Raw genomic sequence first — 27,784 nt, 5'->3', positions numbered from 1 at the left:
GCAGATCGATCACCTTAAAGCATGTTTTAGACACTAAGGGTGTGTAGGAGAGTAGGGTCTGCTATCCTATGGTCACCCCAAATGTTTGCTTTTTGCTTCACTGGTTTTTGACATATTGAGGCTGTGGGCCTGCCAATCAGACCCCCAGCCTGCTGTTCTCTCTACTAAATTAAAACTATGCCCCCTAGGTGCATAACCAATTGGAAGTGGATCACCCTGTCAGCCCCTGTACCAGTGTACACTAGGTACCCAGGGCATTGGTGTACCCAAGGCCTGCCAGGGGCTGAAGCATGTATTATGCCACCCCAGGCTTGGCCTAACAATCTGACACAACTGGCTGATCACTCAGCTGGGGTAAGTTGGTGTAATCACCTCTTACTTAGGTGTAGTATACATATACCTAACCTTAAATGGGACACCTGGTAACCTATAAGTCACTCCTATGGCAGGCCTTAACAATCCTGGAGGCAGAGTGCTTGGTTCCATGTGAGATGGTGCTCTGGCATGAGCTGAGCCTGTCTGCAGTGGTCGGAACAACTTCCTTCTACTGTTTCCAGATATCGTCATACAATATACTCTTAAGTGCATTATGAACCTCGCGGTTAAATGCTAACTTTGGTTTGGCTTTATCAAAACATGTCGAGTAAGGTGTCATACGAATTGGAATACTAACCCCTCGCCAATTCTGGCGACGGGGTTAGCATTCCACCCTTCTAGAGGGACACGACATGTACAGTGCCTGAAACCCGGGTAAAATCAGACATAGCCTCAGCTCCACAAAATGGATGCTGCCACCACAGACACAAGTCTGTCCTCCTGCTGCTGGGAGTCCTTCCAGCTTGGGAGGTGTGGACAAAGGGTTTCCTGCCAGGGGAGGTGCGTGCACCACCCCAGACAGGATTTTGTGTATTGGTCAGGTAGGGCTTGAAAGAAACCAGACATGCCTGTGGCTCACAAGGAGCCTCGGTGCATATGCCAGTTCAAACCGGTCCTGGGGCACACCAGTCCCGGGCCTGGGGCGAGCTGGACAAAGGATTGGGGGTGTAACCACCCCCCTTCCTGGTCCCACCCATAGGGAGGGACCTAGCAGGTAGTCCGGCCCCTAGAATCCGCTTAAAGGTAGGAGCTGTGTCCTAAGACTTCAGACATCCTGGAATCAACTTAACACTAAGAAGAAGACGGGAACTTCGACGCTCTGCTGCACAGAGGACTGAAGCCAATCTCCCCTGTGGTCAGGGAGTGACCACCTTGCTAACGCAAGCACCATCCAGCGAATCAACGTCTGCTTTGCCGCCGCCTCCCGTCGGAGCCCGAGCCCAGAGACTGACAAGACCTGGACCTCCAGACCTCTCACCGCCCGATCCACCGTCCCTGAAAAGAGGAGACCCGTGGAGGCACCGAGACACGTGGAGCCAGCCATCTTGGAACGACTACGACAAGCTGACAAGTGCAACAACCGAGGCTCCCTCCAAGTTGTGCTTTGGGATCTGAGAAGCCCAACACCCGAGCAGCATCTGCAGCAAAGGTGAGCCCTCCAGCATCTCCACGATCTGCGTGGGGCCCTTCTGCATTTTGACGCGCCTAACCGGTTGCTGGCCGCTGGCTAGTAGCCATCTTGGCGACGAACTTCAAGAAATACACCGCTGGTCTGGTTGCTCCAGACTGGCCCTTGCTCCCCTCCAAAGGAGCAGTCCCTCTGACCTTGCTGGTCAGAACCATCAGCTTATTTCATCTCCTACAACAATTGCTTTTGCCAAGGCTTGTTTGCATCGATCAAGTCGCCGACACCGCCGACAGCGAGAGCCTGCATGGGACAGCTCGTGAACCGACTCCTGGACGTCGTCGACCTCCAGGGACCACGTGGCTGCAGAGACAAGCTACACCTTCCTTCCTGTTTGCACCCGACATTGCCTGGTACCCACCTGGTGCCACGCCGGTCACTGGCTAGTGACTGTGAACACTGTCCCCTCTGCTTACAGGTCTTCAACATCTCCGATCCACTCTTGGATCCACTGCATCTCTCCCGGACCGACCGCCTGCAGCATCTTTGTCTTCAAGCTCCACGGAACAGATAGAAGAAACCCGACGCACTTCGAGGCCTATGCACCCGCTTCCTGTGGGTGAGGTAAAGCTGGCACACCTGTGCCCAAGTGTAGTATTACATCTCTAGTGCCTGTGTTCCAAATCTTGAGTTCCTAGTCCATCCGGAAGATCCTCTTTGCAGTAACTTTGTACTTTTTACGCACCCATTGAAACCTATGGGAGCACGCGTGTGACTATTTGCTCTGCACACGCCACCCGTGGACCTCCTGGTCACTAACTGACGTTAGCTCCTTGTAGGCCCAGCGATTCTAGAGGCCCTAGGCCTTTTTCCTTTTCTGTTCGTGGTACTTATACCACTATTTTAGTATATGGTTTGAGTGGCCACCAGGGCCTATCCATATAAAGTGCAACTTCTGTGTATTCTGTGATAATCTTGTTTGACGATTTGTGCTCCTGTGCTCATAAAGAGACTAGGGGTTACTTTGAGAAATAAATACATATATATTTTGAATATATATCTGTGTGGTGTCCTTTCATTGGTATAAAAGGGGGTTGCATTTGGTAAAACAGCTGGCTTAACACGCTTCACGAGTTTAGCCTCAAAGACTGCTTAGCCTACGCTACCACTAGGGCAGCTAGTCCGAAAAGGTTGACTTACAACCACACCATAAGGGTTGCTTGGCATGGTACAAGGTGATCACTTTAACTAGTGAGCATCATATACCAGGCCAACTTCTCACATTGGTGAGCAGCGGTTGGATTTGAGCTTGCTGTGTTTTACCATTGTAATCTCTTGGTTACCAATTGAAAGATCACATAGGTACCTGTAGGTACATATAAAACAAGATTAGATATACATAAGTTCTACTGAACTTAGTTGTTGTAGAGCAAAGGGAGTAGCACACCCTGACTACAACTGCTAGATAGGTTTAGTAGGCAAACCCAAGTGTAGGTAGATTGCAACACATCCACCCACACTTAAGAGCAATGGCCGGGGCAGAGGGGTCCACTGTACCCATCTCTGTTGAGAGTGACCCCCAGAGGGCACCATCCAGCTTTGCTACCCTTAATCAGAATGAGCTCAGGCATTTGGCAACTCTTAGAGGCCTTAAACAGCCCAAGAACCCTAACTCTGCTGAGCTCAGAGAACTCTTACAGAATGATGAGAATCAGAGAGAACTCAAGAAAGCTTCCCAGTTAGCCCCCTTAGGGACAGGAACAGGAGGCCCCCCTTCTGAAGATGCCACAGAGGTACCCCCTTCCAATAGTCACCCCTTAGATGGGATGCCTACTACAGAAGGAGAAAGTGATGGGGATACAGATGTGAGTGGGGATGAAGGGAGAACTAGCCCAGTGCCAAGTGTTATGCTTGGCCCAGCTAAACTAAGGCTATTGGGGACTGACAGTGGGTTCACCCCATTGGATCTCCCCAGTGGACTTAACACAGGGCTTGGAAGGCAAAGGAATCGCTCAGGTGACTCCAATGCTTCCCATGGCTCTAGAGGCTCTCAAGGTCACTCCAGAAGGAGACTGACCACCCCTCAGAGGAGGGAACATGAGGCCAGAATGCAGGAAGCCCAGCTGAGGATCAGGAAGCAGGAGCTAGAAGTAGCCCTGATGGAAGAAAAACTGAACAAGGCTAGGCAACCTAGAGAGAGTGGGTCTATACCCACTGGTGGCAGCATTGTCCCTAAGGACAAAGATAGGGTCTTTGATAATAGGAACCTGTCTAAGGTTGTGCCCCCCTACAAAAGTGGGGATGACATCCACAAATGGATAACTGCTCTTGAGAGAGCCTGCAAAGTACAGCAGGTTCCTGAAGACCAGTGGGCAGCAATCCTCTGGCTCTCCTTTGAAGGAAGAGGCAGAGACAGACTCCTCACTGTTAGAGAAGAGGATGTCAGAAACTACAGAGTCCTGAAGAGTGTTCTGGTAGATGGGTTAGGCTTAACCACTGAACAGTACAGGTTAATGTTCAGAGACACCCAAAAGACACAGACTCAGGACTGGTCTGAATATGTTGAATGTGCCACTAAGGCTTTGGAGGGTTGGTTGCTGGGAAGTAAGGTATCTGATTTTACAGGATTGTATAATTTGATGATGAGAGAACAGATTTTAAATAACTGTCAAAACCAGCAACTGCATCAACACTTGGTTGACTCTGATCTGACCTCTCCCCAAGAATTGGGAAAGAAGGCAGACAAATGGGTCAGAACCAGGGTTAAGCAAAAGAACCAGAACCAGGGCCAAGGGGGTGATCAGAAGAAAACAGACCAAAAGGGTGGAGATCAGAAATCTAAAGACCAGAAGTCTTCAACAGGGCCCCAAACTACTGCTAAGGAGGGTGGGTCCCAACAACAGTCCAAAAAGAAGAAAGAAGGTCAAAAGAAACCCTGGTGCAATCATTGCAAAAATACAACTCACTGGACTAGTGATTGCAAAAAGGGTGGAGCCCCCAACACTGTTGCCCCTAAGGCACCTGCTCCCAGTACTACTGTTAGCAGTGTTGGTCCCCAGACAAAGGGTGTAGTGGGAATCACTATGGGAACTGAAGGAGATTCTGACTTAGACAGAACCCTGACACAGGCAGTCTTGATCTGTGATGGGGACATTGATTTGTCCCTGACTGTGAGCCCCAGTAACCTGGGCAAGTACAGACAGACTCCTTTAATTAATGACAAAGTGGCTCAAGCCTACAGGGACACATGTGCCAGTGTCACTATGGTGACACCAGGCTTTGTGGACCCTGGACAGTACATACCAGGTGAGAACTACCTGGTGACCAATGCCAGCAATGCCACTACTTCACACAGTGTGGCAGTTGTTAACTTCTCATGGGGAGGGGTAACTGGCCTCAAAAGGGTTGTGGTTAGTGCAGACCTCCCAGTAGAATGTTTGTTGGGCAATGACCTAGAGAGTTCTCTATGGTCAGAAGTGGAGTACAGGACTCATGCAGAGATGTTAGGTATATCATCACATGTCCTTGCTGTGACCAGGTCACAGGCCAAAAAGTGCCTCACTGAACCTCAGGTCTTGGATCCTGGAACAACGGACCAAGCACCTACCAAGAAGAAGAACAGGAGGGTCAAGGCTGTGCCTTCCCCCCTGCCTCAGAGTGATGATCAGCCTTCCCAGGAAGCTGATCTAGAGGACCCTGAAGGAACTGTCCCTGAAGAGCTTGAACCTGATCAGGTTGAGTTTCTGAGGACAGGGGGACCTTCAAGGGCTGACTTGAGGCAGGCTCAGTTATCCTGTCCCTCTCTTGAACCCCTCAGACAGCTGGCTGCTGCTGAGGCTGCTGGGAATGCTCAAGGTACCCATAAAGTGTATTGGGATGAAGGGCTCCTTTATTCAGAGGCTAGAGACCCCAAGCCTGGTGCAACCAGGAGGTTGGTTATACCTCTGCAATTTAGGGGCTTCCTTCTTACCTTGGCCCATGATATTCCTTTAGCAGGACACTTAGGACAGAACAAGACTTGGGACAGACTTGTCCCTCACTTTCACTGGCCTCACATGAATGAAGATACAAAGGAGTTTTGTCGCTCCTGTGTTACCTGCCAAGCCAGTGGCAAATCAGGTGGCACAACAAAGGCCCCCCTAATACCACTACCTGTGGTGGGGGTCCCCTTTGAAAGAGTGGGAATAGACATAGTGGGTCCCATGGATCCTCCCACTGCATCTGGGCACAGATTTATACTGGTGGTAGTGGATCATGCCACCAGGTATCCAGAGGCAATTCCCCTTAGGACCACTACAGCACCTGTTGTGGCCAGGGCCCTGCTGGGAGTATTCTCCAGAGTGGGGTTTCCTAAGGAGGTAGTATCTGACAGAGGTACCAACTTTATGTCAGGATACTTGACAGCTATGTGGAAGGAATGTGGTGTCAACTACAAGTTCACCACCCCTTATCACCCACAATGCAATGGGCTTGTTGAGAGATTCAACAAGACCCTAAAGGGTATGATCAAAGGATTACCTGAAAAGCTCAGGCGAAGATGGGACATCCTTCTCCCCTGCCTTCTGTTTGCTTACAGAGAGGTCCCACAAAAGGGGGTTGGCTACAGCCCCTTTGAATTGTTGTTTGGGCACCCTGTGAGAGGCCCACTGTGTTTGGTGAAGGAAGGATGGGAGTTACCTCTCAAAAAGCCTAAGCTAGACATAGTGGACTATGTACTTGGTCTCCGCTCCAGGATGGCTGAGTATATGGAGAAGGCATCCAAAAACCTTGAGGCAAGCCAGGCCTTACAGAAAGCTTGGCATGACCAAAAGGCTGTCTTGGTTGAGTATCAGCCAGGACAGAAGGTATGGGTGTTGGAGCCAGTGGCCCCAGCAGCACTCCAAGACAAATGGTCTGGACCCCATACAATCCTGGAAAAGAAGGGAGAGGTCACCTACTTGGTCGACCTAGGAACTCCCAGGAGTCCCCACAGGGTACTCCATGTTAACAGGCTCAAAGCATATGTTGACAGGGCAGACATGGGCTTGCTCATGGCTACAGATGAGGGACAGGAGGAAGAGAGTGACCCTCTCCCAGACCTGTTGTCTCAGAACCCTGAAGATGGCTCAGTTGAAGGAGTGACCCTTGGAGGCAACCTCACTGCCCATCAGCAGACTGAATGTAGACAGGTTCTACAATCATTTTCACATATGTTTTCCTTGATACCTAGTCAAACTGACTGGTGTACCCATGTGGTGGACACTGGTGACAGTCTGCCTGTAAAGAACAAGCTTTACAGACAACCTGACCACGTCAGGGACTGTATAAAGGCTGAGGTACATAAAATGCTGGAATTAGGTGTCATTGAACCCTCAGAGAGCCCCTGGGCTAGCCCAGTGGTTCTGGTCCCCAAACCTCACACCAAAGATGGCAAGAGAGAGATGAGGTTCTGTGTGGATTACAGAGGACTCAATGCTGTCACCAGGACAGATGCACACCCTATTCCAAGGGCAGATGAGCTCATAGACAAACTAGCTTCTGCAAAGTTTTTGAGCACATTTGACTTAACAGCTGGCTATTGGCAAATCAGATTAGCTGAGGAGTCTAAGGCCAAAACAGCATTCTCAACCCCAGGTGGGCACTACCAGTTTGTGGTGATGCCCTTTGGTCTGAAGAATGCACCTGCCACCTTCCAAAGGCTGGTGAACCAAGTCTTTACTGGGTTGGATGACTTTTGCGCAGCATATCTGGATGACATTGCTGTCTTTAGCTCCACCTGGGAGGATCACCTGATCCACCTGAAGAAGGCTCTTGAGGCCCTGCAGAGGGCAGGCCTCACTATCAAGGCTACTAAGTGCCAGATAGGGCAGAGTAAGGTTGTGTATTTGGGCCACCTTGTAGGTGGAGGCCAAGTTCAACCACTGGAGAGTAAGATACAATCCATCAAGGACTGGTCCCCTCCAACCACCCAGACTCAAGTTCGAGCTTTCTTGGGCTTGACTGGGTACTACAGGAAGTTTGTTAAGAACTATGGGTCCATTGTGACTCCTCTTAATGATCTGACATCCAAGAAGATGCCCAAAAAGGTTCAGTGGACAGTAAGCTGTCAAAAGGCATTTGATGACCTGAAGGAGGCCATGTGCTCTGCACCTATCCTGAAAAGTCCTGACTACTCCAAAGAGTTTATTGTCCAAACAGATGCTTCTGAGTTGGGTGTGGGAGCTGTGCTGTCACAACTTAATGTAGATGGTCAAGACCAACCCATTGCTTTTATTAGCAGAAGGTTGACCCCCAGAGAGAAGAATTGGTCAGCTATTGAGAGGGAGGCCTTTGCTGTGGTGTGGGCCCTGAAGAAGCTGAGGCCATACTTGTTTGGCACTCACTTCAAGATTCAGACCGACCATAAGCCCCTCTTGTGGCTAAATCAGATGAAGGGTGAAAACCCCAAACTGCTTAGGTGGTCCATTTCCCTACAGGGGATGGACTTTACAGTGGAGCACCGGCCAGGTACTGACCATGGGAATGCAGATGGTCTCTCCAGGTACTTCCACTTAGGACATGAAGACGAGACTGGTCAAGGCTAGTTTAATGTCCCAGCGTTTGGGGGGGGGTTGTGTAGGAGAGTAGGGTCTGCTATCCTATGGTCACCCCAAATTTTTGCTTTTTGCTTCACTGGTTTTTGACATATTGAGGCTGTGGGCCTGCCAATCAGACCCCCAGCCTGCTGTTCTCTCTACTAAATTAAAACTATGCCCCCTAGGTGCATAACCAATTGGAAGTGGATCACCCTGTCAGCCCCTGTACCAGTGTACACTAGGTACCCAGGGCATTGGTGTACCCAAGGCCTGCCAGGGGCTGAAGCATGTATTATGCCACCCCAGGCTTGGCCTAACAATCTGACACAACTGGCTGATCACTCAGCTGGGGTAAGTTGGTGTAATCACCTCTTACTTAGGTGTAGTATACCTATACCTAACCTTAAATGGGACACCTGGTAACCTATAAGTCACTCCTATGGCAGGCCTTAACAATCCTGAAGGCAGAGTGCTTGGTTCCATGTGAGATGGTGCTCTGGCATGAGCTGAGCCTGTCTGCAGTGGTCGGAACAACTTCCTTCTACTGTTTCCAGATATCGTCATACCATATACTCTTAAGTGCATTATGAACCTCGCGGTTAAATGCTAACTTTGGTTTGGCTTTATCAAAACATGTCGAGTAAGGTGTCATACGAATTGGAATACTAACCCCTCGCCAATTCTGGCGACGGGGTTAGCATTCCACCCTTCTAGAGGGACACGACATGTACAGTGCCTGAAACCCGGGTAAAATCAGACATAGCCTCAGCTCCACAAAATGGATGCTGCCACCACAGACACAAGTCTGCCCTCCTGCTGCTGGGAGTCCTTCCAGCTTGGGAGGTGTGGACAAAGGGTTTCCTGCCAGGGGAGGTGCGTGCACCACCCCAGACAGGATTTTGTGTATTGGTCAGGTAGGGCTTGAAAGAAACCAGACATGCCTGTGGCTCACAAGGAGCCTCGGTGCATATGCCAGTTCAAACCGGTCCTGGGGCACACCAGTCCCAGGCCTGGGGCGAGCTGGACAAAGGATTGGGGGTGTAACCACCCCCCTTCCTGGTCCCACCCATAGGGAGGGACCTAGCAGGTAGTCCGGCCCCTAGAATCCGCTTAAAGGTAGGAGCTGTGTCCTAAGACTTCAGACATCCTGGAATCAACTTAACACTAAGAAGAAGACGGGAACTTCGACGCTCTGCTGCACAGAGGACTGAAGCCAATCTCCCCTGTGGTCAGGGAGTGACCACCTTGCTAACGCAAGCACCATCCAGCGAATCAACGTCTGCTTTGCCGCCCCCTCCCGCCGGAGCCCGAGCCCAGAGACTGACAAGACCTGGACCTCCAGACCTCTCACCGCCCGATCCACCGTCCCTGAAAAGAGGAGACCCGTGGAGGCACCGAGACACGTGGAGCCAGCCATCTTGGAACGACTACGACAAGCTGACAAGTGCAACAACCGAGGCTCCCTCCAAGTTGTGCTTTGGGATCTGAGAAGCCCAACACCCGAGCAGCATCTGCACCAAAGGTGAGCCCTCCAGCATCTCCACGATCTGCGTGGGGCCCTTCTGCATTTTGCCACTCGACGCGCCTAACCGGTTGCTGTCCGCTGGTTAGTAGCCATCTTGGCGACGAACTTCAAGAAATACACCGCTGGTCTGGTTGCTCCAGACTGGCCCTTGCTCCCCTCCAAAGGAGCAGTCCCTCTGACCTTGCTGGTCAGAACCATCAGCTTATTTCATCTCCTACAACAATTGCTTTTGCCAAGGCTTGTTTGCATCGATCAAGTCGCCGACACCGCCGACAGCGAGAGCCTGCGTGGGACAGCTCGTGAACCGACTCCTGGACGTCGTCGACCTCCAGGGACCACGTGGCTGCAGAGACAAGCTACACCTTCCTTCCTGTTTGCACCCGACATTGCCTGGTACCCACCTGGTGCCACGCCGGTCACTGGCTAGTGACTGTGAACACTGTCCCCTCTGCTTACAGGTCTTCAACATCTCTGATCCACTCTTGGATCCACTGCATCTCTCCCGGACCGACCGCCTGCAGCATCTTTGTCTTCAAGCTCCACGGAACAGATAGAAGAAACCCGACGCACTTCGAGGCCTATGCACCCGCTTCCTGTGGGTGAGGTAAAGCTGGCACACCTGTGCCCAAGTGTAGTATTACATCTCTAGTGCCTGTGTTCCAAATCTTGAGTTCCTAGTCCATCCGGAAGATCCTCTTTGCAGTAACTTTGTACTTTTTACGCACCCATTGAAACCTATGGGAGCACGCGTGTGACTATTTGCTCTGCACACGCCACCCGTGGACCTCCTGGTCACTAACTGACGTTAGCTCCTTGTAGGCCCAGCGATTCTAGAGGCCCTAGGCCTTTTTCCTTTTCTGTTCGTGGTACTTATACCACTATTTTAGTATATGGTTTGAGTGGCCACCAGGGCCTATCCATATAAAGTGCAACTTCTGTGTATTCTGTGATAATCTTGTTTGACGATTTGTGCTCCTGTGCTCATAAAGAGACTAGGGGTTACTTTGAGAAATAAATACATATATATTTTGAATATATATCTGTGTGGTGTCCTTTCATTGGTATAAAAGGGGGTTGCATTTGGTAAAACAGCTGGCTTAACACGCTTCACGAGTTTAGCCTCAAAGACTGCTTAGCCTACGCTACCACTAGGGCAGCTAGTCCGAAAAGGTTGACTTACAACCACACCATAAGGGTTGCTTGGCATGGTACAAGGTGATCACTTTAACTAGTGAGCATCATATACCAGGCCAACTTCTCACAGGGAGTTCATACCTTTTACCTTAAAATATCTTTTAGACACTATGGGGTGCAGACCTATCACCTTAAAGCATCTTTTAGACACTAAGGGAGTTCAGACCTATCACCTTAAAGTATATTTTAGACACTAAGGGAGTGTAGACCTATCACCTTAAAGTATATTTTACACACTATGGGGTGCAGATCTATCACCTTAAAGCATCTTTTAGACACTAAGGGAGTTCAGACCTATCACCTTAAAGCATCTTTTACCCACAATGGAGTGCAGACTTACGACTTTAAAGCATCTTTTTCACACTAAGGGAGTGCAGACCTATCACCTCAAAGTATCTTTTACACCCCATGGGGTGCAGACCTATCACCTTAAAGCATCTTTTATACACCATGGGCTGCAGACCTATCACATTAAAGCATCTTTTACCCACAATGGAATGCATACCTATCACCTGAAATCCTCTTTAAGACACTATGGGAGTGCAGACCTATCACTTTAAAGCATCTTTTACACACAATGGAGTGCAGACCTATCACCTTAAAGCATATTTTACACACTTCATGGGGTACAGATCTATCACCTTAGAGCATCTTTTCAGCACCATGGGGTGCAGACCTATCACTTTAAAGCATCTTTTACCCACAATGGAGTGCAGACCTATCACCTTAAAGCATCTTTTAAACACCATGGTGTGCAGACCAATCACCTTAAAGCATATTTTACACACTTCATGGGGTGCAGATCTATCGCCTTAGAGCATCTTTTACGCACCATGGGCTGCAGACCAATCACCTTAAAGCATCTTTTACCCACAATGGAGTGCAGACCTATCACCTTAAAGCATCTTTTACACACCATGGGGTGCAGACCAATCACCTTAAGGTATCTTTTACACACCATGGGTTGCAGACCTCTCACCTTAAAGCATCTTTTACACACCATGGGGTGCTGATCTATCACGTAAAAGCATCTTTTAGACACAAAGGAAGTGCAGACCTATCACCTTAAAGCATCTTTTACACACCATGGGGTTCAGACCAATCACCTTAAGGTATCTTTTACACACCATGGGTTGCACACCTATCACCTTAAAGCATCTTTTACACACCATGGTGTGCAGACCAATCACCTTAAAGCATATTTTACACACTTCATGGGGTGCAGATCTATCGCCTTAGAGCATCTTTTAAGCACCATGGGGTGCAGACCTATCACTTTAAAGGATCTTTTACCCACAATGGAGTGCAGACCTATCACCTTAAAGCATCTTTTACACACCATTGTGTGCAGACCAATCACCTTAAAGCATATTTTACACACTTCATGGGGTGCTGATCTATCACCTTAGAGCATCTTTTCAGCACCGTGGGGTGCAGACCTATCACTTTAAAGCATCTTTTACCCACAATGGAGTGCAGACCTATCACCTTAAAGCATCTTTTACACACCATGTTGTGCAGACCAATCACCTTAAAGTATCTTTTACACACCATGGGTTGCAGACCTATCACCTTAAAGCATCTTTTACACACCATGTTGTGCAGACCAATCACCCTAAAAGCATCTTTTAGACTCAAAGGAAGTGCAGACCTATCACCTTAAAGCATCTTTTACACACCATGGTGTGCAGACCAATCACCTTAAAGCATATTTTACACACTTCATGGGGTGCTGATCTATCACCTTAGAGCATCTTTTCAGCACCATGGGGTGCAGACCTATCACTTTAAAGTAGTTTTTTACACACCATGGGGTGCAGATTTATCACCTTAAAGCATGTTTTAGACACTAAGGGAGTTCAGACGTTTTACCTTAAAATATCTTTTAGACACTAAGGGAGTGCAGATCCATCACTTTAAAGCATATTTTACTCACTATGGAGTGCAGACCTATCACCTTAAAGTATCTTTTACTCACTAAGGGAGTGCAGACCTATCACCTTAAAGTATCTTTTACTCACTATGGAGTGCAGACCTATCACCTTAAAGTATCTTTTACATACCATGGTGTGCAGACCTATCACCTTAAAGCATATTTTTGACACTAAGGAGTGCAGACCTATCACCTTAAAGTATCTTTTACACACCATGGTGTGCAGACCTATCACCTTAAAGCATCTTTTACACACTAAGGGAGTGCACACCTTTCACCTTAAAGCATCTTTTACACACCATGGGGTGCAGACCAATCACCTTAAAGCATCTTTTACACACGATGGGGTGCAGACCAATCACCTTAAAGCATCTTTTATACACCATGGGGTGCAGACCTATCACATTAAAGCATCTTTTACCCACAATGGAATGCATACCTATCACCTGAAAGCATCTTTAAGACACTATGGAAGTGCAGACCTATCATCTTAAAGCATCTTTTACACACGATGGGGTGCAGACCAATCACCTTAAAGCATCTTTTACACACGATGGGGTGCACACCAATCACCTTAAAGCATATTTTACACACTTCATGGGGTACAGATCTATCACCTTAGAGCATCTTTTCAGCACCATGGGGTGCAGACCTATCCCTTTAAAGCATCTTTTACCCACAATGGAGTGCGGACCTATCACCTTAAAGCATATTTTAGACACTAAGGGAGTGCAGACCTATCAATTTAAAGCATCATTTACACAATAAGGGAGTGCAGACCTATTACCTTAAATCATATTTTACACACTAAGTGAGTGTAGTCCTGTCACCTTAAAGTATTTTTCACACGCCATGGGGTGCAGAACTATCACCATAAAGCATGTTTTAGACACTAAGGGAGTTCAGACCTTTCACCTTAAAATATCTTTTAGACACTAAGGGAGTGCAGATCCATCACTTTAAAGCATATTTTACCCACAATGGAGTGCAGACCTATCACCTTAAAGCATCTTTTACACACCATTGTGTGCAGACCAATCACCTTAAAGCATATTTTACACACTTCATGGGGTGCTGATCTATCACCTTAGAGCATCTTTTCAGCACCGTGGGGTGCAGACCTATCACTTTAAAGCATCTTTTACCCACAATGGAGTGCAGACCTATCACCTTAAAGCATCTTTTACACACCATGTTGTGCAGACCAATCACCTTAAAGTATCTTTTACACACCATGGGTTGCAGACCTATCACCTTAAAGCATCTTTTACACACCATGTTGTGCAGACCAATCACCCTAAAAGCATCTTTTAGACTCAAAGGAAGTGCAGACCTATCACCTTAAAGCATCTTTTACACACCATGGTGTGCAGACCAATCACCTTAAAGCATATTTTACACACTTCATGGGGTGCTGATCTATCACCTTAGAGCATCTTTTCAGCACCATGGGGTGCAGACCTATCACTTTAAAGTAGTTTTTTACACACCATGGGGTGCAGATTTATCACCTTAAAGCATGTTTTAGACACTAAGGGAGTTCAGACGTTTTACCTTAAAATATCTTTTAGACACTAAGGGAGTGCAGATCCATCACTTTAAAGCATATTTTACTCACTATGGAGTGCAGACCTATCACCTTAAAGTATCTTTTACTCACTAAGGGAGTGCAGACCTATCACCTTAAAGTATCTTTTACTCACTATGGAGTGCAGACCTATCACCTTAAAGTATCTTTTACATACCATGGTGTGCAGACCTATCACCTTAAAGCATATTTTTGACACTAAGGAGTGCAGACCTATCACCTTAAAGTATCTTTTACACACCATGGTGTGCAGACCTATCACCTTAAAGCATCTTTTACACACTAAGGGAGTGCACACCTTTCACCTTAAAGCATCTTTTACACACCATGGGGTGCAGACCAATCACCTTAAAGCATCTTTTACACACGATGGGGTGCAGACCAATCACCTTAAAGCATCTTTTATACACCATGGGGTGCAGACCTATCACATTAAAGCATCTTTTACCCACAATGGAATGCATACCTATCACCTGAAAGCATCTTTAAGACACTATGGAAGTGCAGACCTATCATCTTAAAGCATCTTTTACACACGATGGGGTGCAGACCAATCACCTTAAAGCATCTTTTACACACGATGGGGTGCACACCAATCACCTTAAAGCATATTTTACACACTTCATGGGGTACAGATCTATCACCTTAGAGCATCTTTTCAGCACCATGGGGTGCAGACCTATCCCTTTAAAGCATCTTTTACCCACAATGGAGTGCGGACCTATCACCTTAAAGCATATTTTAGACACTAAGGGAGTGCAGACCTATCAATTTAAAGCATCATTTACACAATAAGGGAGTGCAGACCTATTACCTTAAATCATATTTTACACACTAAGTGAGTGTAGTCCTGTCACCTTAAAGTATTTTTCACACGCCATGGGGTGCAGAACTATCACCATAAAGCATGTTTTAGACACTAAGGGAGTTCAGACCTTTCACCTTAAAATATCTTTTAGACACTAAGGGAGTGCAGATCCATCACTTTAAAGCATATTTTACCCACAATGGAGTGCAGACCTATCAATTTAAAGCATCTTTTAGACACCAAGGGGTGCGGACCTATCACTTTAAAGCATCTTTTACTCACTAAATGTGTGCAGACCTATCACCTTAAAGTATCTTTTACACATTATGGGGTGTAGACCTATCACTTTAAAGCATCTTTTACACACTAAGGAGTGCAGACCAATCACCTTAAAGCATCTTTTAAGCACCATGGAGTGCAGACCTATCACTTTAAAGCATCTTTTACCCACAGTGGAGTGCAGACCTATCACCTTAAAGCATCTTTTACACACCATGGTGTGCAGAGCAATCATCTAAAACCATTTTTAACACACTAAGGGAATCCAGACCTATCACCTTAAAATATCTTTTACACACCCTGGGGTGCAGACCTATCACTTTAAAGTAAATTTTACACACCATGGGGTGCAGATCGATCACCTTAAAGCATGTTTTAGACACTAAGGGAGTTCATACCTTTTACCTTAAAATATCTTTTAGACACTATGGGGTGCAGACCTATCACCTTATAGCATCTTTTAGACACTAAGGGAGTTCAGACCTATCACCTTAAAGTATATTTTAGACACTAAGGGAGTGTAGACCTATCACCTTAGAGTATATTTTACACACTATGGGGTGCAGATCTATCACCTTAAAGCATCTTTTAGATACTAAGGGAGTTCAGACCTATCACCTTAAAGCATCTTTTACCCACAATGGAGTGCAGACTTATGACTTTAAAGCATCTTTTTCACACTAAGGGAGTGCAGACCTATCACCTTAAAGTATCTTTTACACCCCATGGGCTGCAGACCTATCACATTAAAGCATCTTTTACCCACAATGGAATGCATACCTATCACCTGAAATCATCTTTAAGACACTATGGGAGTGCAGACCTATCACCTTAAAGCATATTTTACACACTTCATGGGGTACAGATCTTTCACCTTAGAGCATCTTTTCAGCACCATGGGGTGCAGACCTATCACTTTAAAGCATCTTTTACCCACAATGGAGTGCAGACCTATCACCTTAAAGCATCTTTTAAACACCATGGTGTGCAGACCAATCACCTTAAAGCATATTTTACACACTTCATGGGGTGCAGATCTATCGCCTTAGAGCATCTTTTACGCACCATGGGCTGCAGACCAATCACCTTAAAGCATCTTTTACGCACCATGGGCTGCAGACCAATCACCTTAAAGCATCTTTTACACACCATGGGGTGCAGACCAATCACCTTAAGGTATCTTTTACACACCATGGGTTGCAGACCTCTCACCTTAAAGCATCTTTTACACACCATGGGGTGCAGATTTATCACCTTAAAGCATGTTTTAGACACTAAGGGAGTGCAGATCCATCACTTTAAAGCATATTTTACTCACTATGGAGTGCAGACCTATCACCTTAAAGTATCTTTTACTCACTAAGGGAGTGCAGACCTATCACCTTAAAGTATCTTTTACTCACTATGGAGTGCAGACCTATCACCTTAAAGTATCTTTTACACACCATGGTGTGCAGACCTATCACCTTAAAGCATCTTTTACACACTAAGGGAGTGCACACCTTTCACCTTAAAGCATCTTTTACACACCATGGGGTGCAGACCAATCACTTTAAAGCATCTTTTGCCCACAATGGAGTGCAGACCAATCACCTTAAACCATATTTTAAACACCATGGGGTGCAGACCAATCACCTTAAAGTATCTTTTACACACCATGGGTTGCAGACCTCTCACCTTAAAGTATCTTTTACACACCATGGAGTGCAGACCTATCACCTTAAAGTATCTTTTAAACATTATGGGGTGTCGATCTATCCCTTTAAAGCATCCTTTACACACTAAGGAGTGCAGACCTATCACCTTAAAGCATCTTTTAGACACAAAGAGAGTGCCGATCTATCACTTTAAAGCATCTTTTACACACCATGGAGCGCAGACCTATCACATTAAAATATCTTTACACTCCATGTGAGTTCTACCTATCACATTAATGCATCTGTGGGAGAGAAGCCTATCACATTAAAGCATCTTTACTCTCCGTGGGAGAGCAGCCTATCACATTAATTTACACTCCGTGGGCGAGCAGCCTGTCACATTAAAGCATATTTTACACTCCGTGGGAGAGCAGCCTGTCACATTTCAAGCATCTCTTACCCGCCACGGGAGAGGAGGCCTACCCCATTAAAGCATATTTCACACACCAGGTGGGATCGTGCCCTCCACTCTGCCCACACTTGCTGCCAGCAGGAAGGGCTCCATCACCAGTGGGCCGCTTACAGTAGCCCGGGTAGTGGCCGCCCTGGCTCCTGGAGGGGGGGGGGGCTTACAGTAGCCCGGAGACAGGGGGTGGGGCTGGTTTCTGTGGCTAATTGAAACATTTCGGTGCAGGCCTCCGAGCCCAGCAGCCTCTCCTATAATCCTGCGCGTCGGCATTAGCCGTGATTCACAAGTGTGTGTCTAAGACCCCGACGACAGTAATGAATGTGCGCTGTCATCGCCCCAGGCCCGGCCCAGCTGTTGAACCTGGGAGCAGGCGAGGGCTGGGGGCCGGGGGGGGGGTCTCACTGAACGATGACTTCCTCCATCCAGTCTCTCAGCACCAGGGCTGGGCTGAGCCCTCCCTGGGGAGGGGGCAGAACCGACCCCCCCGGTACTCTGACTGCAGAGGGAACCCTCTAATGGGGGATGGGGGGTGGGGGGGGATAGGACCCTCCAGCTAGCAGAGGATGTAGAAGGACATGCAATAAGCACGTGTGTAGCGCTCTCTACACCAAGCCGCCTCTAGGCGCTGGAATAGGTGAAATACTTCCGTGGATGGTTATCTCAGGCCTGGCTCTGTGGTTAGCCAGCACTAAGCGATCACCTTGGATGCGGACGGTGGGACAGACAGATTGCACCGACACACAACGAATGTAGGGACGCAGAATGCCACTGCGCCTGGGGGCGCATTCATCCATGCAGAGGTGCCTGCTCCGGGCGCTGAGTGCGTGGACTCATGCATCCACTGCAGGGTCTAGCTTCACATGCTTGACCCCTGGCAGGGCCACTCAGCCCATCATCCTTCCGAGGTCAATGTAATAAGTACCTTTCAGTCGTTTTTTTTTTTTTTTTACAACCCGATATTATTAATTTTCAATGAAGTTAGTCACAGTCATATGTCCTATGTACTTCCAGTCTATTACATAGGCCACGCCATTAGCAATCTCAGTACATTTATTTTGACCATGACACTCTGAGGGAACTGCTCTAGAATGGATCGCGTCCTACCTTCGAAACACAACTAATGTCATCCATGCCCCACCTTTCTTGTCCAAACCATACAATTCAAAAGCAGGGGTCCCTCAAGGCTCTATCATCTCGCCCATGCTTTTCAACATCTACATGAAGTCATTACCGGCACTGATCAATCAATTTCACCTCTCGTGCTATAGGTATGCAGATGACACACAAATACTCCTTCAACTGGAATGCCCCAAAGACATTGGAAAATGACCAATTTTCAGTGGATGACTTGGAGCCATCTCAAATTGAATGCCTCCAAAACGGAAATACTCATGTGTGGCGATTGGAAACATTACGACCCGCTTGCCGCCTGACCTGATGAACCGGGATCGCCAGCTAAAGTATCGAAGGAAGTAAGAAACCTCAGAATAACCATGGACTCCAAGCTGTCGATGAATGCCCAAGTAGACAAACTAGCACGATCAAGCTTTGTCACTAATAAAAAAGCTGCGACGAATTTTCCCTCATTTGGGATTTCCACACAAGGTCCAAGCTACCATCTCCCTTGTTCTGTCCAAACTCGATTACACCAATAGCCTCTACCACGGATCACCTTCAACAACCATGAAAATACTACAACATGAAAATACTACAACATGAAAATACTACAACGGATTCAGATCTCGGCTACCAGACTACTCTTGCATATCAAGCCGCGAGACCACATCTCCCCTGCCTTGAAAGCCCTGCATTGATTACCGGTTGCCAGAAGATCCACGTTCAAGCTGCTGTGTATCGCCCACAAAGCCATACATGGAACGAGACCGCTCTTCATCAGGAATAAAATCACCAAACACATTCAACAAATGAACCTCTGCTCTAAAGGGGCATCTCGCCTGAAAATCCCAAGATGCAAGAAAAAAAATATGGGTGGCACATCCTTCTCTGTTCAAGCAGCCAAACTATGGACCCCTTTACCCCCCAACATAAGGTCCACGGACAACCACCTTATCTTCAGAAAACTGCTCAAGAATTGGCTCTTCCCCACATAAGCAAGTGTGTGCCAAGTGTTATAGATAAAACTCAGCAGACCTGTCAAGCAGCATTTGACACACTAGCAGGATTTACACTGTAGCGTCAAAGAGGTCCCTCTCTGCATATAATGTGAGAGGAGTCATCTCTGCCCATTTAGAATATCCTATTGGGTAGTTCCTTTGAGGCATTTCACTTGTTTTTCACACCTTTATAAATACTAATCACAGGCTGTGGAAAGGTGGAGAGCAAATGAAAATTAGCCTCCATTCATTCAGGCAGAGAAATGGTAACTTTCTAAAAGTTACTTGGGGGCATATTATCAAGCATGGCGTTATAATTATCGCCGCTTTAGCGGCAGAAAACTGCGGCTAAAACGGCGATAATGGGCTTGATAATATGCTCTAAGGAATTCCAATTGAAGCCCATGTTACATGTGAAAGACATCTAACCTGAGCTTCAATTGGAATTCCATAGGGCATATTATCAAGCCCATTATCGCCGTTTTAGCAGCAGTTTTCTGCCGCTAAAGCGGCGATAATTTTATCGCCTGTCTTGATAATATGCCCCTTAGTTACTTTGCCTTAAATTTGTTGAAAAACCTAAATTCACTATTGAATTGAATTTTTGATAGCTATTAAAAATTGTTGTTTAATACATTTCTAGTCCCATTCCCAAGATATAGTATTGGAACTTTAATCGGTACTCTGGTTTTCCCTTTGGGCCAGCCAGCCTTCCTACAGTGAAAATAGCTTTTGGGTGCTAGTCACTATAAAGACACATTAACTTTACATATCTACATGTCCTGCTTTTAAATACCATGCACCCTGCCTTGCAGGATACAGGGCATACATAAAGGTGATTTATAAATATTTAAAAGGGAGGTTTTGACCTGTTAAATGGGTTTGTTTTGCCAGGTTGACCTGCATTTTTTACACTGCTACAGTTGCGCTGCACTGGTAGGCCTGAAGCCATGACTGCATTGCTACTTTAATGGATGGCGCGATCGGTGCTGCTGTCCACAAGTAGATGTAACTTCTAGGTCCTGGGTACATCTTGTACCATATACTAGGGACTTAGTGGTATATTAAGTATACCAACAAGGAATACGCCAATTAAACCATGTTTAAAGGGAGAGCACAAGCACTCTACTACTGGTCAGCAGGGGTAAAGTGCACAGAGTTCCAAAGCCAGCAAAAAGGCAGGGTCCAGCAAAAGACAGTACACGCAGAGTGACCATGCAAGAAAGGTGAATGTCTCACACCAGACTTTTCATTGGGCCTCGTCGTACTGTACAGCAGAGATGAATACCTCCCTTAGCCAAGGGTCTCCTTTATAGACGGGTTTCTCTTATTCGGGGCCTCTCTGTGCAGATGAGGTCTACGCTCTCTTTCAAACCGGGGGTTCGGACTTCCCATAATTATTCTCCTTTACAGCAAGGCCTTGCACCTGCCAAAATGAGCCCTTACTCTACAAAAGAGACTCTTACCTCCCTTACTAAGGGAGGTAAGAGTCTCTTCCCTCATTCACATTATGCCCAGCTGTACAAAAGAGGATATAACCCTCTTTAGAGCCGGCCCTGCTGTGCAGTAGAGACCGTACCTCACTTGTTCAGGGCCTAGATGTACAATAGAAGTTCCAACCACCCATGTTCAAACCCCTTGTACAGTGGGATATTTTACCCTCCTTAGGCAGGGCCTGCTTTTACAAGATATGCTCCAGCCTCTCTGATACCAGTCTGTACTGCACACTAAAGGTTCCAGTCTCCCATATGCAGCCCCTACTCTAAGAAAGAGGTTTTGTATTCAAGCACACAGAGTGCACTAGAGATTCTGGACTCCCATTGACAGGGCCTTACTGTACAGTAGAGACTCTTGCCTCCCTTTCCCAGGTCCATACTGTACAGTAGAGGTGTTTGCCTCCCTTACCACATCCCATATTGTACAGTAGAGGCTCTCCCCTCCCTTGCCCGGGCCCTTATTGTACAGTAGGGGCTCCTGCCTCCCTTACCCGGGTCCGTACTGTACAGTAGAGACTCTTGCCTCCCTTACCCGGGCCCTTATTGTACAGTAGGGGCTCCTGCCTCCCTTATCTGGGTCCATACTGTACAGTAGAGGCTCTTGCCTCCCTTACCCAGGTCCGTACAGTACAGTAGAGGCTCTTGCCTCCCTTACCTGGGCCCTTATTGTACAGTAGAGGCTCTTGCCTCCCTTATCTGGGCCCTTATTGTACAGTAGAGGCACCTGCCTCCCTCATCCGGGTCCATACTGTACAGTAGGGGCTCTTGCCTCCCTTACCCAGGTCCATACTGTACAGTAGAGGCTCTTGCCTCCCTTACCCGGGCCCTTATTGTACAGTAGAGGCTCTTGCCTCCCTTACCCGGGCCCTTATTGTACAGTAGAGGCTCTTGCCTCCCTTGCCCGGGCCCTTATTGTACAGTAGAGACTCTTGCCTCCCTTACCCGGGCCCTTATTGTACAGTAGAGGCTCTTGCCTCCCTTACCCGGGCCCTTATTGTACAGTAGAGGCTCTTGCCTCCCTTACCCAGGTCCATACTGTACAGTAGAGGCTCTTGCCTCCCTTACCCAGGTCCATACTGTACAGTAGAGGCTCTTGCCTCCCTTACTCAGGTCCATACTGTACAGTAGAGGCTCTTGCCTCCCTTACCCAGGTCCATACTGTACAGTAGAGGCTCTCCCCTCCCTTGCCCGGGCCCTTATTGTACAGTAGAGGCTCTTGCCTCCCTTGCCCGGGCCCTTATTGTACAGTAGAGACTCTTGCCTCCCTTACCCAGGTCCATACTGTACAGTAGAGGCTCTTGCCTCCCTTACCCAGGCCCTTATTATACAGTAGAGGCTCTTGCCTCCCTTGCCCGGGCCCTTATTGTACAGTAGAGACTCTTGCCTCCCCTACCCAGGTCCATACTGTACAGTAGAGGCTCTGGCCTCCCTTACCCGGGCCCTTATTGTACAGTAGAGGCTCTTGCCTCCCTTACCCAGGTCCATACTGTACAGTAGAGGCTCTTGCCTCCCTTACCCAGGCCCTTATTATACAGTAGAGGCTCTTGCCTCCCTTGCCCGGGCCCTTATTGTACAGTAGAGACTCTTGCCTCCCCTACCCAGGTCCATACTGTACAGTAGAGGCTCTGGCCTCCCTTACCCGGGCCCTTATTGTACAGTAGAGGCTCTTGCCTTCCTTACCCAGGTCCGTACTGTACAGTAGAGACTCTTGCCTCTCTTACCCGGGCCCTTATTGTACAGTAGAGGCTCCTGCCTCCCTCATCCCAGTCGATGCTGTACAGTAGAGGCTCTTGCCTCCCTTACTCGGGCCCTTATTGTACAGTAGAGGCTCTTGCCTCCCTACCACATCCCATACTGTACAGTAGAGGCTCTTGCCTCCCTTACCCAGGTCAATGCTGTACAGTAGAGGCTCTTGCCTCCCTTACCCGGGCCCTTATTGTACAGTAAAGGCTCGTGCCTCCATTACCCGGGCCCTTATTGTACAGTAGAGGCTCTTGCCTTCCTTACTCGGGCCCTTATTGTACAGTAGAGGCTGTTGCCTCCCTTACCCAGGTCCATACTGTACAGTAGAGGCTCTTGCCTCCCTTACCCAGGTCCATACTGTACAGTAGAGGCTATTGCCTCCCTTACCCAGGTCCATACTGTACAGTAGAGGCTCTTGCCTCCCTTACCCAGGTCCATACTGTACAGTAGAGGCTCCTGCCTCCCTTACCCGGGCCCTTATTGTACAGTAGAGGCTCTTGCCTCCCTTACCCAGGTCAATGCTGTACAGTAGAGGCTCTTGCCTCCCTTACCCGGGCCCTTATTGTACAGTAAAGGCTCGTGCCTCCATTACCCGGGCCCTTATTGTACAGTAGAGGCTCTTGCCTTCCTTACTCGGGCCCTTATTGTATAGTAGAGGCTGTTGCCTCCCTTACCCAGGTCCATACTGTACAGTAGAGGCTCTTGCCTCCCTTACCCGGGCCCTTATTGTACAGTAGAGGCTCTTGCCTCCCTTACCCAGGCCCTTATTATACAGTTGAGGCTCTTGCCTCCCTTACCCAGGTCCATACTGTACAGTAGAGGCTCTTGCCTCCCTTACTCGGGCCCTTATTGTACAGTAGAGGCTCTTGCCTCCCTTACTCGGGCCCTTATTGTACAGTAGAGGCTCTTGCCTCCCTTGCCCGGGCCCTTATTGTACAGTAGAGGCTCTTGCCTCCCTTAACCCAGGTCCATACTGTACAGTAGAGGCTCTTGCCTCCCTTACCCGGGCCCTTATTGTACAGTAGAGGCTCTCCCCTCCCTTACCCGGGCCCTTATTGTACAGTAGAGGCTCTTGCCTCCCTTACTCGGGCCCTTATTGTACAGTAGAGGCTCTTGCCTCCCTTACCCAGGCCCTTATTATACAGTAGAGGCTCTTGCCTCCCTTACTCGGGCCCTTATTGTACAGTAGAGGCTCTTGCCTCCCTTACCCAGGTCCATACTGTACAGTAGAGGCTCTTGCCTCCCTTACCCAGGTCCATACTGTGCAGTAGAGGCTCTTGCCTCCCTTACCCAGGCCCTTATTGTACAGTAGAGGCTCTTGCCTCCCTTAACCCAGGTCCATACTGTACAGTAGAGGCTCTTGCCTCCCTTACCCAGGTCCATACTGTACAGTAGAGGCTCTCCCCTCCCTTACCCGGGCCCTTATTGTACAGTAGAGGCTCTTGCCTCCCTTACTCGGGCCCTTATTGTACAGTAGAGGCTCTTGCCTCCCTTACCCGGGCCCTTATTGTACAGTAGAGGCTCTTGCCTCCCTTACCCGGGCCCTTATTGTACAGTAGAGACTCTTGCCTCCCTTACCCGGGCCCTTATTGTACAGTAGAGGCTCCTGCCTCCCTTACCCAGGTCCATACTGTACAGTAGAGGCTCCTGCCTCCCTCACCCAGGTCCATACTGTACAGTAGAGGCTCTTGCCTCCCTTGCCCGGGCCCTTATTGTACAGTAGAGGCTCTTGCCTCCCTTACTCGGGCCCTTATTGTACAGTAGAGGCTCTTGCCTCCCTTACCCAGGTCCATACTGTACAGTAGAGGCTCTTGCCTCCCTTACCCGGGCCCTTATTGTACAGTAGAGGCTCTTGCCTCCCTTGCCCGGGCCCTTATTGTGCAGTAGAGGTTCTTGCCTCCCTTACCACGGGTACTCTGCTGTGTCTGGTGTCATGTACCCATACTACAAACAACACAAAACATGTGTAAAACATGCAACACATTGTTGTGCTACAGTTGGCGGTGCACAAGCCAGACTGGTGGGGCAGAAAGGAGGGCCCTGGAAGGGGATCTGTGCGGGTAGCCCCGCTTGTGCAATGTCAGTGCAATGGCTGACAGGGGGCGCTGTAGCAGGGCTGACCAGGGGCCAGCAGTAAGGGATAGCTTGTGATGTAGAGGTTATGGGTCCGTGTAAGTATTCCCCGCTCTCCGCTTCTGTGGCACCCCTTTCATGTCCCTCTACCTTTGGGGCGCTCTAGCGCTACGAAGCAAGCGCTCCTCCCTGTAAACGAAGGCCAAACAGCTGGGATACCGGACACCCAACAGGTGCAGGGGGCAGCAATGGCTGTCGGTTTGGGCATGCGAGACCCTGTCATGGGCACTGAGCTGTGAGTGACGACTGACTGACTGCCTCCAAGCCTCCCGTGAGAACACTTGGGTCTCAATGTTTAGGCTAAAACCTGAGCCGGAAAGGGTTTAGGGTCCTACCGTTACCTAAGTGGAGATTATTGTATCTGTCATCGCCTCTGGCTCCAAACCCCCCCCCCCCCCCCCCCACTGGGAGATGCAATTCTTACCTCAGAAACCAAGGCCCAGAAACCTACCGGGTCGGACCGGCCTACAGGGCGTCAACTCTAATGGGGCGACCCCGTGTCCCACAGAACCCGGGGATCATGATATATGACCACAACTGGATCTGTACCGGAACGCACAATGGGGCAGATTTACATCAGCGCTGAATGTCACTTGCGCCACTATGGATGCGCTGTATTTACAATACACTGCTTCATGGCGCAAGGATTAACAGATGCATCCGAAATTCGGACGCATCTGTTGGCACAAAAGTGACGCATTGCTGGAGTTGCACATGAAAGTGACGCAACTCCAGCCATGCACCACAATAGATGGGTGAATCCCATTAAAAAAGCCCTGCGTCATTCCTTACGCCTGGTCTGAGCAGGCGTAGGGATTTTGACGCAGTGAAGGCGTGGAGTGACGCAGTGAAATCTTGCAGATTTCACTGCGTCAGTTCTACATGGCTTTTTGCGTGGGTACGCCCACCCTGCATACATTATTCCTGACGCAGGTATAATGTGATGCAGGACTCTACAACGTGACGCATCTCCCTAGATGTGTCACGTTGTAAATGGGCCGCAACTTTTACGCTGCGTCACAAAAGTGACGCGACAACGGTGCAAAAGTGACGCAAGGGACTTGTAAATCTGCCCCTCTATACATTAATAACCAACACTGACGCACAATATGGGCTTTCTCAGTATATTACCATTCATATATCGTATAAAATCACACGTGCCAGACACAGGACTGTAATGAAACGTATAAAACGTAAATAAATACCCTACAAAACACGTAATCACATACAAAGTGATGCACAATAAATAAGCAACAATAGACAGTATACAAACACACAAAATCAATCAATTCGGTGTCCCTCAGAGCTCATCACTGTTCTTAAACACATCTTCAATTCTAGGCCGTGGATCTGTGAGGCATTGGTACGGAAGCCTGTTCTACTCGTCGACGTTTCGGCCCTCGCAACAATGTGTGTGCATGAGAAACATCCGACGGGCCTTCTTCAGGACTAGAGAGTATGATAGAACCTGGTCATATCAGAAACGTCCTGCTGCTTGATGTTGAGCCCCCCCCCTCCCTGTAGTGAAGAGATGTGCAAGGGATCAAACGTACCCACAGTCAGTGAGGGTCCTTAAAAGGAACCTCTTAGATAGCAATCATACAACTTCCGATGTCAACAATGGCTTGTAATTCAAACCTGCAAGGCGCTATGATTTATGGCGCTATGATTTACGACCCCTAAAGAGGTGAAACCTCCCGGATCCAGACAGGATTCCCAGATAAGAGCCGCAGAGGCGGAGCGAGTACATCTGTCCGCGTCCGCGACGGCCACGACTTGCGTGTAGAGCCTACAGCGCATGCTGGCGGCGCCAGAGGGGCTGGGACAGGTGACTTGTGGGCCGGGACTTGGGCTGTTGAGGGGCATTGGGGTTTTTACTGTGGATTTCACAGATATTATTACCATAAGCACTGCCTGTAAATGCACGCCACGCCCCTTTCCTTGATAACGTGTGTCTTTGCATCTTCAAAACTGCCCTGCGGTGCAGATGCGGCCTCCTTTGATCGGGCTTCCTCATTAGCCCGCTCTTTTTGGGGGGCCCTGGCCTAATCTCTGTCGCAGTCGGACCCTGACAACCTATAAGGGGCCCATTTCATTTCACTTGAGAGAGAGCTGCGGAGTCCTTGCAAGGGTCTCCCAACTTCTGGGTGTCCCCACTGAGGGGTGCCAAACCATCTCTCACCGAAGCATGCTCATTGGAGAAGGAGGGGCTAATTCCGGACATTGTCAGATAATGACGGTTTCTAGTATTCGCGTCACAGCCCTAGGAGACGGCAGAAGTGCTGAAATACACGCAGTATGGCGGCCTACCCAAGATCACACAGGCTGTCAGCAGTGAACTGTGATCTGAACATATGACTTCACGGTACTTCAGGATCTCACCGGAGCATGCTCATTGGAGAAGGAGGGGCTGATTCCGGACATTGTCAGATAATGACGGTCTTTAGTATTCGCGTCACAGCCCCAGGAGACACACGCAGTACGGCGGCCTACCCAGGATCACACCGGCTGTCAGCCGTGAACTGTGATCTGAACATATGACTTCAAGCTACTTCAGGATCTCACCGGATGCCATGACCTGTGGCTGATGTCATAAGCTTTATAGCGCTGGCGCTGCGAAGGGCCGCAACGTGGAACAAAGCACTAGGCTGTGCTGCAGAGAAGGGGTTCAAGGCAGGGGGCGCATTGGGGTGTCCTCATTAGTATCACATAGGGGGTCCCGCTGGAATGAGGAGAGAGAACAAATGGCTGTGGTTTTCCAAGATGGGGGCAGCTATGCTTGCGGCCCTCGTGACACCATGACCGGAAGT

This window comes from Triturus cristatus, chromosome 8, assembly GCF_964204655.1.
Source record: "Triturus cristatus chromosome 8, aTriCri1.1, whole genome shotgun sequence".
In the NCBI taxonomy this organism is placed as follows: domain Eukaryota; kingdom Metazoa; phylum Chordata; class Amphibia; order Caudata; family Salamandridae; genus Triturus; species Triturus cristatus.
Note: the sequence above shows the minus strand (reverse complement) of the source record.